The following is a 17689-nucleotide window of genomic DNA, read 5'->3' on the forward strand; positions in this document are numbered from 1 at the left end:
GAAATCCTAGCAGAGCCCTGTGTTTCCCCACAGGAATGTATGTCAGTTTCAGTTCCTTGCCAGCAACGGAGCTCAGAGGCAACGTCAGATTGTGTGTATCTCAGGGAGAGAAAGAACACTGTGACTTCCCCCGTTCCTCTGACGAAAGCGGTTAGAGGGAGAAAAGCGTCCTTTGCTTTCGCTTTCCCGCAAGGAGCTCGGCAGATCTGCCCTTCGCGAAGGGCCGTTTTCCCCCGGAGAACTGCCTCGCCGTAGCCCGGTTCTGGAAGTGGAACGAGTATGCAGTGTTAGCGTTCAGCTATTGTGAAGGCTCGCTTTGGCCCGGGGCAAACGAAGCGCCGGGGGAAATCTTAGCAGAGCCCGGCGCCTTTCCGCGGTTCAAAGCGTGGAACTGCAGACTCTTTTGCAAAGAAGAGAGCGCCCAGGCAACAGCAGCCCGCACGTTTCTCAGTGAAAGGGAGAAGTCCCTGACTTCATCCAGTCCTCTGAGCAAAGCAGGCAGAGGGAGAGAAACTTTCTTTCCTTCCTCTTTCCTGCCACGAATTCCTCATTTGCTCTTGCAAACGCAGGGCTTCTTCGGAAAAACTACGCCGCGGTGCAGGGATCCTTCCAGAGGAGCAACGACATAGTTTGAGCTGGAAGGGCTTGGCAGAGCAGCCGGGGAGAAAAGGCCTCTTGCTATTCTCTTTTCTTTCTGCCTGAATGCGGTCAATTCGCACTTGCCAAAGCAAGTTTTCCCAGCACAAACTACAAAGCAGCAGCTCTCTCCTGGCAGAGGAAGTGCCATGCAGTGTTGCCCTGGCGAGATAGTGTTGCTACAGTGAGGCCCAGGGAAAACACACTGCCTAGAGAAATCCTAGCAGAGCCCTGTGTTTCCCCACAGGAATGTATGTCACTTTCAGTTCCTTGCCAGCAACGGAGCTCAGAGACAACGTCAGATTGTGTGTATCTCAGGGAGAGAAAGAACACTGTGACTTCCCCCGTTCCTCTGACGAAAGCGGTTTGAGGGAGAAAAGCGTCCTTTGCTTTCGCTTTCCCGCAAGGAGCTCGGCAGATCTGCCCTTCGCGAAGGGCCGTTTTCCCCCGGAGAACTGCCTCGCCGTAGCCCGGTTCTGGAAGTGGAACGAGTATGCAGTGTTAGCGTTCAGCTATTGTGAAGGCTCGCTTTGGCCCGGGGCAAACGAAGCGCCGGGGGGAATCTTAGCAGAGCCCGGCGCCTTTCCACGGTTCAAAGCGTGGAACTGCAGACTCTTTTGCAAAGAAGAGAGCGCCCAGGCAACAGCAGCCCGCACGTTTCTCAGTGAAAGGGAGAACTCCCTGACTTCATCCAGTCCTCCGAGCAAAGCAGGCAGAGGGAGAGAAACTTTCTTTCCTTCCTCTTTCCTGCCACGAATTCCTCATTTGCTCTTGCAAACGCAGGGCTTCTTCGGAAAAACTACGCCGCGGTGCAGGGATCCTTCCAGAGGAGCAACGACATAGTTTGAGCTGGAAGGGCTTGGCAGAGCAGCCGGGGAGAAAAGGCCTCTTGCTATTCTCTTTTCTTTCTACCTGAATGCGGTCAATTGGCACTTGCCAAAGCAAGGTTTCCCAGCACAAACTACAAAGCAGCAGCTCTCTCCTGGCAGAGGAAGTGCCATGCAGTGTTGCCCTGGCGAGATAGTGTTGCTACAGTGAGGCCCAGGGAAAACACACTGCCTAGAGAAATCCTAGCAGAGCCCTGTGTTTCCCCACAGGAATGTATGTCAGTTTCAGTTCCTTGCCAGCAACGGAGCTCAGAGGCAACGTCAGATTGTGTGTATCTCAGGGAGAGAAAGAACACTGTGACTTCCCCCGTTCCTCTGACGAAAGCGGTTAGAGGGAGAAAAGCGTCCTTTGCTTTCGCTTTCCCGCAAGGAGCTCGGCAGATCTGCCCTTCGCGAAGGGCCGTTTTCCCCCGGAGAACTGCCTCGCCGTAGCCCGGTTCTGGAAGTGGAACGAGTATGCAGTGTTAGCGTTCAGCTATTGTGAAGGCTCGCTTTGGCCCGGGGCAAACGAAGCGCCGGGGGGAATCTTAGCAGAGCCCGGCGCCTTTCCACGGTTCAAAGCGTGGAACTGCAGACTCTTTTGCAAAGAAGAGAGCGCCCAGGCAACAGCAGCCCGCACGTTTCTCAGTGAAAGGGAGAAGTCCCTGACTTCATCCAGTCCTCCGAGCAAAGCAGGCAGAGGGAGAGAAACTTTCTTTCCTTCCTCTTTCCTGCCACGAATTCCTCATTTGCTCTTGCAAACGCAGGGCTTCTTCGGAAAAACTACGCCGCGGTGCAGGGATCCTTCCAGAGGAGCAACGACATAGTTTGAGCTGGAAGGGCTTGGCAGAGCAGCCGGGGAGAAAAGGCCTCTTGCTATTCTCTTTTCTTTCTGCCTGAATGCGGTCAATTCGCACTTGCCAAAGCAAGTTTTCCCAGCACAAACTACAAAGCAGCAGCTCTCTCCTGGCAGAGGAAGTGCCATGCAGTGTTGCCCTGGCGAGATAGTGTTGCTACAGTGAGGCCCAGGGAAAACACACTGCCTAGAGAAATCCTAGCAAAGCCCTGTGTTTCCCCACAGGAATGTATGTCAGTTTCAGTTCCTTGCCAGCAACGGAGCTCAGAGGCAACGTCAGATTGTGTGTATCTCAGGGAGAGAAAAACACTGTGACTTCCCCCGTTCCTCTGACGAAAGCGGTTAGAGGGAGAAAAGCGTCCTTTGCTTTCGCTTTCCCGCAAGGAGCTCGGCAGATCTGCCCTACGCGAAGGGCCGTTTTACCCCGGAGAACTGCCTCGCCGTAGCCCGGTTCTGGAAGTGGAACGAGTATGCAGTGTTAGCGTTCAGCTATTGTGAAGGCTCGCTTTGGCCCGGGGCAAACGAAGCGCCGGGGGGAATCTTAGCAGAGCCCGGCGCCTTTCCACGGTTCAAAGCGTGGAACTGCAGACTCTTTTGCAAAGAAGAGAGCGCCCAGGCAACAGCAGCCCGCACGTTTCTCAGTGAAAGGGAGAAGTCCCTGACTTCATCCAGTCCTCCGAGCAAAGCAGGCAGAGGGAGAGAAACTTTCTTTCCTTCCTCTTTCCTGCCACGAATTCCTCATTTGCTCTTGCAAACGCAGGGCTTCTTCGGAAAAACTACGCCGCAGTGCAGGGATCCTTCCAGAGGAGCAACGACATAGTTTGAGCTGGAAGGGCTTGGCAGAGCAGCCGGGGAGAAAAGGCCTCTTGCTATTCTCTTTTCTTTCTGCCTGAATGCGGTCAATTCGCACTTGCCAAAGCAAGTTTTCCCAGCACAAACTACAAAGCAGCAGCTCTCTCCTGGCAGAGGAAGTGCCATGCAGTGTTGCCCTGGCGAGATAGTGTTGCTACAGTGAGGCCCAGGGAAAACACACTGCCTAGAGAAATCCTAGCAGAGCCCTGTGTTTCCCCACAGGAATGTATGTCAGTTTCAGTTCCTTGCCAGCAACGGAGCTCAGAGGCAACGTCAGATTGTGTGTATCTCAGGGAGAGAAAGAACACTGTGACTTCCCCCGTTCCTCTGACGAAAGCGGTTAGAGGGAGAAAAGCGTCCTTTGCTTTCGCTTTCCCGCAAGGAGCTCGGCAGATCTGCCCTTCGCGAAGGGCCGTTTTCCCCCGGAGAACTGCCTCGCCGTAGCCCGGTTCTGGAAGTGGAACGAGTATGCAGTGTTAGCGTTCAGCTATTGTGAAGGCTCGCTTTGGCCCGGGGCAAACGAAGCGCCGGGGGAAATCTTAGCAGAGCCCGGCGCCTTTCCACGGTTCAAAGCGTGGAACTGCAGACTCTTTTGCAAAGAAGAGAGCGCCCAGGCAACAGCAGCCCGCACGTTTCTCAGTGAAAGGGAGAAGTCCCTGACTTCATCCAGTCCTCTGAGCAAAGCAGGCAGAGGGAGAGAAACTTTCTTTCCTTCCTCTTTCCTGCCACGAATTCCTCATTTGCTCTTGCAAACGCAGGGCTTCTTCGGAAAAACTACGCCGCGGTGCAGGGATCCTTCCAGAGGAGCAACGACATAGTTTGAGCTGGAAGGGCTTGGCAGAGCAGCCGGGGAGAAAAGGCCTCTTGCTATTCTCTTTTCTTTCTGCCTGAATGCGGTCAATTCGCACTTGCCAAAGCAAGTTTTCCCAGCACAAACTACAAAGCAGCAGCTCTCTCCTGGCAGAGGAAGTACCATGCAGTGTTGCCCTGGCGAGATAGTGTTGCTACAGTGAGGCCCAGGGAAAACACACTGCCTAGAGAAATCCTAGCAAAGCCCTGTGTTTCCCCACAGGAATGTATGTCACTTTCAGTTCTTTGCCAGCAACGGAGCTCAGAGGCAACGTCAGATTGTGTGTATCTCAGGGAGAGAAAAACACTGTGACTTCCCCCGTTCCTCTGACGAAAGCGGTTAGAGGGAGAAAAGCGTCCTTTGCTTTCGCTTTCCCGCAAGGAGCTCGGCAGATCTGCCCTTCGCGAAGGGCCGTTTTCCCCCGGAGAACTGCCTCGCTGTAGCCCGGTTCTGGAAGTGGAACGAGTATGCAGTGTTAGCGTTCAGCTATTGTGAAGGCTCGCTTTGGCCCGGGGCAAACGAAGCGCCGGGGGAAATCTTAGCAGAGCCCGGCGCCTTTCCGCGGTTCAAAGCGTGGAACTGCAGACTCTTTTGCAAAGAAGAGAGCGCCCAGGCAACAGCAGCCCGCACGTTTCTCAGTGAAAGGGAGAAGTCCCTGACTTCATCCAGTCCTCTGAGCAAAGCAGGCAGAGGGAGAGAAACTTTCTTTCCTTCCTCTTTCCTGCCACGAATTCCTCATTTGCTCTTGCAAACGCAGGGCTTCTTCGGAAAAACTACGCCGCGGTGCAGGGATCCTTCCAGAGGAGCAACGACATAGTTTGAGCTGGAAGGGCTTGGCAGAGCAGCCGGGGAGAAAAGGCCTCTTGCTATTCTCTTTTCTTTCTGCCTGAATGCGGTCAATTCGCACTTGCCAAAGCAAGTTTTCCCAGCACAAACTACAAAGCAGCAGCTCTCTCCTGGCAGAGGAAGTGCCATGCAGTGTTGCCCTGGCGAGATAGTGTTGCTACAGTGAGGCCCAGGGAAAACACACTGCCTAGAGAAATCCTAGCAGAGCCCTGTGTTTCCCCACAGGAATGTATGTCACTTTCAGTTCCTTGCCAGCAACGGAGCTCAGAGACAACGTCAGATTGTGTGTATCTCAGGGAGAGAAAGAACACTGTGACTTCCCCCGTTCCTCTGACGAAAGCGGTTTGAGGGAGAAAAGCGTCCTTTGCTTTCGCTTTCCCGCAAGGAGCTCGGCAGATCTGCCCTTCGCGAAGGGCCGTTTTCCCCCGGAGAACTGCCTCGCCGTAGCCCGGTTCTGGAAGTGGAACGAGTATGCAGTGTTAGCGTTCAGCTATTGTGAAGGCTCGCTTTGGCCCGGGGCAAACGAAGCGCCGGGGGGAATCTTAGCAGAGCCCGGCGCCTTTCCACGGTTCAAAGCGTGGAACTGCAGACTCTTTTGCAAAGAAGAGAGCGCCCAGGCAACAGCAGCCCGCACGTTTCTCAGTGAAAGGGAGAAGTCCCTGACTTCATCCAGTCCTCCGAGCAAAGCAGGCAGAGGGAGAGAAACTTTCTTTCCTTCCTCTTTCCTGCCACGAATTCCTCATTTGCTCTTGCAAACGCAGGGCTTCTTCGGAAAAACTACGCCGCGGTGCAGGGATCCTTCCAGAGGAGCAACGACATAGTTTGAGCTGGAAGGGCTTGGCAGAGCAGCCGGGGAGAAAAGGCCTCTTGCTATTCTCTTTTCTTTCTACCTGAATGCGGTCAATTGGCACTTGCCAAAGCAAGGTTTCCCAGCACAAACTACAAAGCAGCAGCTCTCTCCTGGCAGAGGAAGTGCCATGCAGTGTTGCCCTGGCGAGATAGTGTTGCTACAGTGAGGCCCAGGGAAAACACACTGCCTAGAGAAATCCTAGCAGAGCCCTGTGTTTCCCCACAGGAATGTATGTCAGTTTCAGTTCCTTGCCAGCAACGGAGCTCAGAGGCAACGTCAGATTGTGTGTATCTCAGGGAGAGAAAGAACACTGTGACTTCCCCCGTTCCTCTGACGAAAGCGGTTAGAGGGAGAAAAGCGTCCTTTGCTTTCGCTTTCCCGCAAGGAGCTCGGCAGATCTGCCCTTCGCGAAGGGCCGTTTTCCCCCGGAGAACTGCCTCGCCGTAGCCCGGTTCTGGAAGTGGAACGAGTATGCAGTGTTAGCGTTCAGCTATTGTGAAGGCTCGCTTTGGCCCGGGGCAAACGAAGCGCCGGGGGGAATCTTAGCAGAGCCCGGCGCCTTTCCACGGTTCAAAGCGTGGAACTGCAGACTCTTTTGCAAAGAAGAGAGCGCCCAGGCAACAGCAGCCCGCACGTTTCTCAGTGAAAGGGAGAAGTCCCTGACTTCATCCAGTCCTCCGAGCAAAGCAGGCAGAGGGAGAGAAACTTTCTTTCCTTCCTCTTTCCTGCCACGAATTCCTCATTTGCTCTTGCAAACGCAGGGCTTCTTCGGAAAAACTACGCCGCGGTGCAGGGATCCTTCCAGAGGAGCAACGACATAGTTTGAGCTGGAAGGGCTTGGCAGAGCAGCCGGGGAGAAAAGGCCTCTTGCTATTCTCTTTTCTTTCTGCCTGAATGCGGTCAATTCGCACTTGCCAAAGCAAGTTTTCCCAGCACAAACTACAAAGCAGCAGCTCTCTCCTGGCAGAGGAAGTGCCATGCAGTGTTGCCCTGGCGAGATAGTGTTGCTACAGTGAGGCCCAGGGAAAACACACTGCCTAGAGAAATCCTAGCAAAGCCCTGTGTTTCCCCACAGGAATGTATGTCAGTTTCAGTTCCTTGCCAGCAACGGAGCTCAGAGGCAACGTCAGATTGTGTGTATCTCAGGGAGAGAAAAACACTGTGACTTCCCCCGTTCCTCTGACGAAAGCGGTTAGAGGGAGAAAAGCGTCCTTTGCTTTCGCTTTCCCGCAAGGAGCTCGGCAGATCTGCCCTACGCGAAGGGCCGTTTTACCCCGGAGAACTGCCTCGCCGTAGCCCGGTTCTGGAAGTGGAACGAGTATGCAGTGTTAGCGTTCAGCTATTGTGAAGGCTCGCTTTGGCCCGGGGCAAACGAAGCGCCGGGGGGAATCTTAGCAGAGCCCGGCGCCTTTCCACGGTTCAAAGCGTGGAACTGCAGACTCTTTTGCAAAGAAGAGAGCGCCCAGGCAACAGCAGCCCGCACGTTTCTCAGTGAAAGGGAGAAGTCCCTGACTTCATCCAGTCCTCCGAGCAAAGCAGGCAGAGGGAGAGAAACTTTCTTTCCTTCCTCTTTCCTGCCACGAATTCCTCATTTGCTCTTGCAAACGCAGGGCTTCTTCGGAAAAACTACGCCGCAGTGCAGGGATCCTTCCAGAGGAGCAACGACATAGTTTGAGCTGGAAGGGCTTGGCAGAGCAGCCGGGGAGAAAAGGCCTCTTGCTATTCTCTTTTCTTTCTGCCTGAATGCGGTCAATTCGCACTTGCCAAAGCAAGTTTTCCCAGCACAAACTACAAAGCAGCAGCTCTCTCCTGGCAGAGGAAGTGCCATGCAGTGTTGCCCTGGCGAGATAGTGTTGCTACAGTGAGGCCCAGGGAAAACACACTGCCTAGAGAAATCCTAGCAGAGCCCTGTGTTTCCCCACAGGAATGTATGTCAGTTTCAGTTCCTTGCCAGCAACGGAGCTCAGAGGCAACGTCAGATTGTGTGTATCTCAGGGAGAGAAAGAACACTGTGACTTCCCCCGTTCCTCTGACGAAAGCGGTTAGAGGGAGAAAAGCGTCCTTTGCTTTCGCTTTCCCGCAAGGAGCTCGGCAGATCTGCCCTTCGCGAAGGGCCGTTTTCCCCCGGAGAACTGCCTCGCCGTAGCCCGGTTCTGGAAGTGGAACGAGTATGCAGTGTTAGCGTTCAGCTATTGTGAAGGCTCGCTTTGGCCCGGGGCAAACGAAGCGCCGGGGGAAATCTTAGCAGAGCCCGGCGCCTTTCCACGGTTCAAAGCGTGGAACTGCAGACTCTTTTGCAAAGAAGAGAGCGCCCAGGCAACAGCAGCCCGCACGTTTCTCAGTGAAAGGGAGAAGTCCCTGACTTCATCCAGTCCTCTGAGCAAAGCAGGCAGAGGGAGAGAAACTTTCTTTCCTTCCTCTTTCCTGCCACGAATTCCTCATTTGCTCTTGCAAACGCAGGGCTTCTTCGGAAAAACTACGCCGCGGTGCAGGGATCCTTCCAGAGGAGCAACGACATAGTTTGAGCTGGAAGGGCTTGGCAGAGCAGCCGGGGAGAAAAGGCCTCTTGCTATTCTCTTTTCTTTCTGCCTGAATGCGGTCAATTCGCACTTGCCAAAGCAAGTTTTCCCAGCACAAACTACAAAGCAGCAGCTCTCTCCTGGCAGAGGAAGTACCATGCAGTGTTGCCCTGGCGAGATAGTGTTGCTACAGTGAGGCCCAGGGAAAACACACTGCCTAGAGAAATCCTAGCAAAGCCCTGTGTTTCCCCACAGGAATGTATGTCACTTTCAGTTCTTTGCCAGCAACGGAGCTCAGAGGCAACGTCAGATTGTGTGTATCTCAGGGAGAGAAAAACACTGTGACTTCCCCCGTTCCTCTGACGAAAGCGGTTAGAGGGAGAAAAGCGTCCTTTGCTTTCGCTTTCCCGCAAGGAGCTCGGCAGATCTGCCCTTCGCGAAGGGCCGTTTTCCCCCGGAGAACTGCCTCGCTGTAGCCCGGTTCTGGAAGTGGAACGAGTATGCAGTGTTAGCGTTCAGCTATTGTGAAGGCTCGCTTTGGCCCGGGGCAAACGAAGCGCCGGGGGAAATCTTAGCAGAGCCCGGCGCCTTTCCGCGGTTCAAAGCGTGGAACTGCAGACTCTTTTGCAAAGAAGAGAGCGCCCAGGCAACAGCAGCCCGCACGTTTCTCAGTGAAAGGGAGAAGTCCCTGACTTCATCCAGTCCTCTGAGCAAAGCAGGCAGAGGGAGAGAAACTTTCTTTCCTTCCTCTTTCCTGCCACGAATTCCTCATTTGCTCTTGCAAACGCAGGGCTTCTTCGGAAAAACTACGCCGCGGTGCAGGGATCCTTCCAGAGGAGCAACGACATAGTTTGAGCTGGAAGGGCTTGGCAGAGCAGCCGGGGAGAAAAGGCCTCTTGCTATTCTCTTTTCTTTCTGCCTGAATGCGGTCAATTCGCACTTGCCAAAGCAAGTTTTCCCAGCACAAACTACAAAGCAGCAGCTCTCTCCTGGCAGAGGAAGTGCCATGCAGTGTTGCCCTGGCGAGATAGTGTTGCTACAGTGAGGCCCAGGGAAAACACACTGCCTAGAGAAATCCTAGCAGAGCCCTGTGTTTCCCCACAGGAATGTATGTCACTTTCAGTTCCTTGCCAGCAACGGAGCTCAGAGACAACGTCAGATTGTGTGTATCTCAGGGAGAGAAAGAACACTGTGACTTCCCCCGTTCCTCTGACGAAAGCGGTTTGAGGGAGAAAAGCGTCCTTTGCTTTCGCTTTCCCGCAAGGAGCTCGGCAGATCTGCCCTTCGCGAAGGGCCGTTTTCCCCCGGAGAACTGCCTCGCCGTAGCCCGGTTCTGGAAGTGGAACGAGTATGCAGTGTTAGCGTTCAGCTATTGTGAAGGCTCGCTTTGGCCCGGGGCAAACGAAGCGCCGGGGGGAATCTTAGCAGAGCCCGGCGCCTTTCCACGGTTCAAAGCGTGGAACTGCAGACTCTTTTGCAAAGAAGAGAGCGCCCAGGCAACAGCAGCCCGCACGTTTCTCAGTGAAAGGGAGAACTCCCTGACTTCATCCAGTCCTCTGAGCAAAGCAGGCAGAGGGAGAGAAACTTTCTTTCCTTCCTCTTTCCTGCCACGAATTCCTCATTTGCTCTTGCAAACGCAGGGCTTCTTCGGAAAAACTACGCCGCGGTGCAGGGATCCTTCCAGAGGAGCAACGACATAGTTTGAGCTGGAAGGGCTTGGCAGAGCAGCCGGGGAGAAAAGGCCTCTTGCTATTCTCTTTTCTTTCTGCCTGAATGCGGTCAATTGGCACTTGCCAAAGCAAGGTTTCCCAGCACAAACTAAAAAGCAGCAGCTCTCTCCTGGCAGAGGAAGTGCCATGCAGTGTTGCCCTGGCGAGATAGTGTTGCTACAGTGAGGCCCAGGGAAAACACACTGCCTAGAGAAATCCTAGCAAAGCCCTGTGTTTCCCCACAGGAATGTATGTCACTTTCAGTTCTTTGCCAGCAACGGAGCTCAGAGGCAACGTCAGATTGTGTGTATCTCAGGGAGAGAAAAACACTGTGACTTCCCCCGTTCCTCTGACGAAAGCGGTTAGAGGGAGAAAAGCGTCCTTTGCTTTCGCTTTCCCGCAAGGAGCTCGGCAGATCTGCCCTACGCGAAGGGCCGCTTTACCCCGGAGAACTGCCTCGCCGTAGCCCGGTTCTGGAAGTGGAACGAGTATGCAGTGTTAGCGTTCAGCTATTGTGAAGGCTCGCTTTGGCCCGGGGCAAACGAAGCGCCGGGGGGAATCTTAGCAGAGCCCGGCGCCTTTCCACGGTTCAAAGCGTGGAACTGCAGACTCTTTTGCAAAGAAGAGAGCGCCCAGGCAACAGCAGTCCGCACGTTTCTCAGTGAAAGGGAGAAGTCCCTGACTTCATCCAGTCCTCCGAGCAAAGCAGGCAGAGGGAGAGAAACTTTCTTTCCTTCCTCTTTCCTGCCACGAATTCCTCATTTGCTCTTGCAAACGCAGGGCTTCTTCGGAAAAACTACGCCGCGGTGCAGGGATCCTTCCAGAGGAGCAACGACATAGTTTGAGCTGGAAGGGCTTGGCAGAGCAGCCGGGGAGAAAAGGCCTCTTGCTCTTCTCTTTTCTTTCTACCTGAATGCGGTCAATTGGCACTTGCCAAAGCAAGTTTTCCCAGCACAAACTACAAAGCAGCAGCTCTCTCCTGGCAGAGGAAGTGCCATGCAGTGTTGCCCTGGCGAGATAGTGTTGCTACAGTGAGGCCCAGGGAAAACACACTGCCTAGAGAAATCCTAGCAGAGCCCTGTGTTTCCCCACAGGAATGTATGTCAGTTTCAGTTCCTTGCCAGCAACGGAGCTCAGAGGCAACGTCAGATTGTGTGTATCTCAGGGAGAGAAAGAACACTGTGACTTCCCCCGTTCCTCTGACGAAAGCGGTTAGAGGGAGAAAAGCGTCCTTTGCTTTCGCTTTCCCGCAAGGAGCTCGGCAGATCTGCCCTTCGCGAAGGGCCGTTTTCCCCCGGAGAACTGCCTCGCCGTAGCCCGGTTCTGGAAGTGGAACGAGTATGCAGTGTTAGCGTTCAGCTATTGTGAAGGCTCGCTTTGGCCCGGGGCAAACGAAGCGCCGGGGGAAATCTTAGCAGAGCCCGGCGCCTTTCCGCGGTTCAAAGCGTGGAACTGCAGACTCTTTTGCAAAGAAGAGAGCGCCCAGGCAACAGCAGCCCGCACGTTTCTCAGTGAAAGGGAGAACTCCCTGACTTCATCCAGTCCTCTGAGCAAAGCAGGCAGAGGGAGAGAAACTTTCTTTCCTTCCTCTTTCCTGCCACGAATTCCTCATTTGCTCTTGCAAACGCAGGGCTTCTTCGGAAAAACTACGCCGCGGTGCAGGGATCCTTCCAGAGGAGCAACGACATAGTTTGAGCTGGAAGGGCTTGGCAGAGCAGCCGGGGAGAAAAGGCCTCTTGCTATTCTCTTTTCTTTCTGCCTGAATGCGGTCAATTCGCACTTGCCAAAGCAAGTTTTCCCAGCACAAACTACAAAGCAGCAGCTCTCTCCTGGCAGAGGAAGTGCCATGCAGTGTTGCCCTGGCGAGATAGTGTTGCTACAGTGAGGCCCAGGGAAAACACACTGCCTAGAGAAATCCTAGCAGAGCCCTGTGTTTCCCCACAGGAATGTATGTCAGTTTCAGTTCCTTGCCAGCAACGGAGCTCAGAGGCAACGTCAGATTGTGTGTATCTCAGGGAGAGAAAGAACACTGTGACTTCCCCCGTTCCTCTGACGAAAGCGGTTTGAGGGAGAAAAGCGTCCTTTGCTTTCGCTTTCCCGCAAGGAGCTCGGCAGATCTGCCCTTCGCGAAGGGCCGTTTTCCCCCGGAGAACTGCCTCGCCGTAGCCCGGTTCTGGAAGTGGAACGAGTATGCAGTGTTAGCGTTCAGCTATTGTGAAGGCTCGCTTTGGCCCGGGGCAAACGAAGCGCCGGGGGGAATCTTAGCAGAGCCCGGCGCCTTTCCACGGTTCAAAGCGTGGAACTGCAGACTCTTTTGCAAAGAAGAGAGCGCCCAGGCAACAGCAGCCCGCACGTTTCTCAGTGAAAGGGAGAACTCCCTGACTTCATCCAGTCCTCTGAGCAAAGCAGGCAGAGGGAGAGAAACTTTCTTTCCTTCCTCTTTCCTGCCACGAATTCCTCATTTGCTCTTGCAAACGCAGGGCTTCTTCGGAAAAACTACGCCGCGGTGCAGGGATCCTTCCAGAGGAGCAACGACATAGTTTGAGCTGGAAGGGCTTGGCAGAGCAGCCGGGGAGAAAAGGCCTCTTGCTATTCTCTTTTCTTTCTGCCTGAATGCGGTCAATTGGCACTTGCCAAAGCAAGGTTTCCCAGCACAAACTAAAAAGCAGCAGCTCTCTCCTGGCAGAGGAAGTGCCATGCAGTGTTGCCCTGGCGAGATAGTGTTGCTACAGTGAGGCCCAGGGAAAACACACTGCCTAGAGAAATCCTAGCAAAGCCCTGTGTTTCCCCACAGGAATGTATGTCCGTTTCAGTTCTTCGCCAGGAACGGAGCAAAGAGGCAACGTCAGATTGTGTGTATCTCAGTGAGAGAAAGAACACTGTGACTTTCCCCCGTTCCTCTGACGAAAGCAGTTAGAGGCAGAAAAGCGTCCTTTGCTTTCGCTTTCCCGCAATGAGCTCGACAGATCTGCCCTTCGCGAAGGGCCGTTTTCCCCCGGAGAACTGCCTCGCGGTAGCCCTGTTCTGGAAGTGGAACGAGTATGCAGTGTTAACGTTCAGCTATTGTGAAGGCTCGCTTTGGCCCGGGGCAAACGAAGCGCCGGGGGGAATCTTAGCAGAGCCCGGCGCCTTTCCACGGTTCAAAGCGTGGAACTGCAGACTCTTTTGCAAAGAAGAGAGCGCCCAGGCAACAGCAGCCCGCACGTTTCTCAGTGAAAGGGAGAAGTCCCTGACTTCATCCAGTCCTCTGAGCAAAGCAGGCAGAGGGAGAGAAACTTTCTTTCCTTCCTCTTTCCTGCCACGAATTCCTCATTTGCTCTTGCAAACGCAGGGCTTCTTCGGAAAAACTACGCCGCGGTGCAGGGATCCTTCCAGAGGAGCAACGACATAGTTTGAGCTGGAAGGGCTTGGCAGAGCAGCCGGGGAGAAAAGGCCTCTTGCTATTCTCTTTTCTTTCTACCTGAATGCGGTCAATTCGCACTTGCGAAAGCAAGTTTTCCCAGCACAAACTACAAAGCAGCAGCTCTCTCCTGGCAGAGGAAGTGCCATGCAGTGTTGCCCTGGCGAGATAGTGTTGCTACAGTGAGGCCCAGGGAAAACACACTGCCTAGAGAAATCCTAGCAAAGCCCCGTGTTTCCCCACAGGAATGTATGTCCGTTTCAGTTCTTCGCCAGGAACGGAGCAAAGAGGCAACGTCAGATTGTGTGTATCTCAGTGAGAGAAAGAACACTGTGACTTTCCCCCGTTCCTCTGATGAAAGCAGTTAGAGGGAGAAAAGCGTCCTTTGCTTTCGCTTTCCCGCAATGAGCTCGACAGATCTGCCCTTCGCGAAGGGCCGTTTTCCCCCGGAGAACTGCCTCGCGGTAGCCCTGTTCTGGAAGTGGAACGAGTATGCAGGGTTAGCGTTCAGCTAATGTGAAGGCTCGCTTTGGCCCAGGGCAAACGAAGCGCCGGGGGAAATCTTAGGAGAGCTCGGCACCTTTCCACGGTTCAAAGCGTGGAACTGCAGACTCTTTTGCAAAGAAGAGAGCGCCCAGGCAACAGCAGCCTGCAATTTCTCAGTGAAAGGGAGAACTCCCTGACTTCATCCAGTCCTCTGAGCAAAGCAGGCAGAAGGAGAGAAACTTTCTTTCCTTCCTCTTTCCTGCAACGAATTCCTCATTTGCTCTTGAAACGCGAGGCTTCTTCTGAAAAACTACGTCACGGTGCAGGGATCCTTCCAGAGGAGCAACGACATAGTTTTAGCTGGAAGGACTTGGCAGAGCAGCCGGGGAGAAAAGGCCTCTGGCTGTTCTTTTTTCTTTCTGCCCGAATGCGGTCAATTGGCACTTGCCAAAGCAAGGTTTCCCAGCACAAACTACAAAGCAGCAGCTCTCTTCTGGCAGAGGAAATCCCATGAAGTGTTGCCCTGGCGAGATAGTGTTGCTACAGTGAGGCCCAGGGAAAACACACTGCCTAGAGAAATCCTAGCAAAGCCCTGTGTTTCCCCACAGGAATGTATGTCCGTTTCAGTTCTTTGCCAGCAACGGAGCTCAGAGGCAATGTCAGATTGTGTGTATCTCAGTGAGAGAAAGAACACTGTGACTTCCCCCGTTCCTCTGACAAAAGCGGTTGGAGGGAGAAAAGCGTCCTTTGCTTTCGCTTTCCCGCAATGAGCTCGACAGATCTGCCGTTTGCGAAGGGCCGTTTTCCCCCGGAGAAGTGCCTCGCGGTAGCCCTGTTCTGGACGTGGAAGGAGTATGCAGTGTTAACGTTCAGCGAATGTGAAGGCTCAGTTTGGCCCAGGGCAAAGGAAGCGCCGGGGGAAATCTTAGCAGAGCCCGGCGCCTTTCCACGGTTCAAAGCGTGGAACTGCAGACTCTTTTGCAAAGAAGAGAGCGCCCAGGGAACAGCAGCCTGCACGTTTCTCAGTGAAAGGGAGAACTCCCTGACTTCATCCAGTCCTCTGAGCAAAGCAGGTAGAAGGAGAGAAACTTTCTTTGCTTCCTCTTTCCTGCAACGAATTCCTCATTTGCTCTTGCAAATGCAAGGCTTCTTCTGAAAAACTACGTCACGGTGCAGGGATCCTTCCAGAGGAGCAACGACATAGTTTTAGCTGGAAGGGCTTGACAGAGCAGCCGGGGAGAAAAGGCCTCTTGTTATTCTCTTTTCTTTCTAACGCAAACCCTAACGCAAACCCTAAAATATAACACCAAAACCTAACCTAAACCTTAACACTATCCCTCACCCTAACTCTAACACTAATCCGAAACCTAATCATAAACCTAACCCTAACACTGAACCAAACTTAACCATGAACAGAACCACAATGCCTTACCGAAACCCTCACCCAAACCCTAACCCTAAACTACACCTCTACACCCTAATACCTTACCATAACCATAATCCTAACTCTACCCAACCCTAACCATAAACCTAACACTCACCCCAACCACAATGCCTAACACAACTCGTAAACCTAACTGTTACACTTAACTTAACCCTAACCTAAAATCTAACCCTAACCCTAAAACTAAACAGAACCCATAAACTTAACCCTAACCCTAAACATAAACTTAACACTAACCTGAAAACGAACCCAAACCTTAGCCATAACCCTAACCCTCACCCTACTTGACTTCACCCTATCCCGAACCTAAAGCTAACCCTAATTTTAACCCTAATCCTACCCCTAAACCTAACCCTAAACTTAACCTTGGCCCATCTGTAACCCTAAACCTAACCCTTATAATAACTCTGACACTAACCCTCTCCCGAAACCTAATTCTAATCCTAACCCTGACCCTAACCCTAACCTAACCTTAACCCTAACTTTAAGCCTACCATAAACTTAACCTAAACCTAACCCCTAACCCAACTCTCACCCTAAACCTAGCCCTAACCCTGACCGTAACAGTTACGCAAAACCCTCACCTTAACTGTAAACGTAAATCTAACTCTTACCGTAACCCTAAATTTAACCCTAATTATAACCCTATCCTAAACCTAACTGAAACACTAACCACTAACCCTAACTCTAACCCTAATGCTTAGCCTAAACCTAACCTTAACCACTAACCCTAACTCTAACCCTAACCCGAAACCAAACCCTCACACTTAACCAAAATTTCAACCTAACCATAATCCTAAACCTACCCTAACTTCATTCAAACCCTAACCCTAAGCTAAACTGACACTAAACCTAACCCTAACCCTAAACCTAAATCTAACCCTAACCCTGAATCTAACCTGAACTCTAAACCCAAACCCTAAACCTGACCCTAACATTAATCCAAACACCTACCCCAACCCTAACCCTCATCCTTAACCTAAATTTCACCCTAAACCTAAGCCTAAAGCACTATAACCATACTCTAGCCCTAACTCTAACCCTAACCTAACTCTAACCCTAAACCTTACTGTAACACCCAAAAACATCAGCTTAATATAAACATAACACTAATCCTCACACGAAACCCTAACCATTTCCCTAACCCTATCCCTCATCCTAACCCTAAACCTGACGTAAACCTAACTCTTACCCTAACCTTAAACTTAACCTTAACCTTAACTCTACCCTAACCTTAACCGTAAACCTAACAATAACTCTAAACCTGACCTTAACCCTAACCCTAAACCCTAGCACTAACTCTAAACCTAATCCTAACCTAGCCTTACACTTTACCGTAAACATAGTCTTAAACCTAACCTGACCGCTACCTTAACCCTAACCTAAACCTAACCCTAACACTAACCTTAACCCTAAATCTAACATTAAACCTGAACCCCACTATTAACTAAATCTTCACCATGACCCTAACTCTAACCCTAACCATAACAATTACCCTAAACCCTCACCTTAACTGTAAACCTAAACCTAACCCTCACCATATCCCCAACCCTCACCCTAGCCCCTAACTATATTCCTAACCCTAAACCTAATGCTATCCCTAACCCTAACTGTACCCCTAACACGAACAGTAACCCTAATCTAACACTAACCCTAACATTAACCCTAAACTTAAACCTACCCTAACCATAAACCTAAAACTAGCACCCTAAACCTAACGTCTAACACTAACCCTAATCCTAACCCTAACCCTAACTCTCACCCTTAACCTAAACTTCACACTCACCCTAAACCTAAAACTAACCCTAACACTAAGCATAACCCCTAACCCTAAACTGGACCCTAAATCTAACCATAACACTAACCTGAACACAAACCCAAACTCTAGCCCTAACCCTAAAAGTAACCCTCAGCCTATGCTAAACTTCAACCAAATCCTAACCCTAACCATAACCGTAAACGTAAACCTAGCCCAAACCCTAACTTAAACCTAACTCTAACCGTAAAGCTAGTCCATCTGTAACCCTAAACCTAAGCCTTACAATAGCTCTGAACCTAACCCTAATCCTAAGCCCAACAATAGACCTAATCCTAAACCTAAGCCGAACTCTAAACTTGACCCTAAATAGAACAATAACTCTAACCCTAAACCAGGACTTAAACCTAAAACTTACCCTGCACCTAACCCTAAACCTAACCCTAACTCTAACTCTAACCCTAATCCTAACACTTGCCCTAAAACCTAACCTTAACTGCAATACTAACTGTAACCCTCACCTAACCCCTAACCGTACCCCCAAAAGCTAACCCTAATGCTATCCCTAACCCTAACCCAAAACCTAACCCCTAGCACCAAAGCCTAACCCTAACTCTAA

This window comes from Elephas maximus, chromosome 13 (assembly GCF_024166365.1).
Source record: "Elephas maximus indicus isolate mEleMax1 chromosome 13, mEleMax1 primary haplotype, whole genome shotgun sequence".
Taxonomy (NCBI): domain Eukaryota; kingdom Metazoa; phylum Chordata; class Mammalia; order Proboscidea; family Elephantidae; genus Elephas; species Elephas maximus.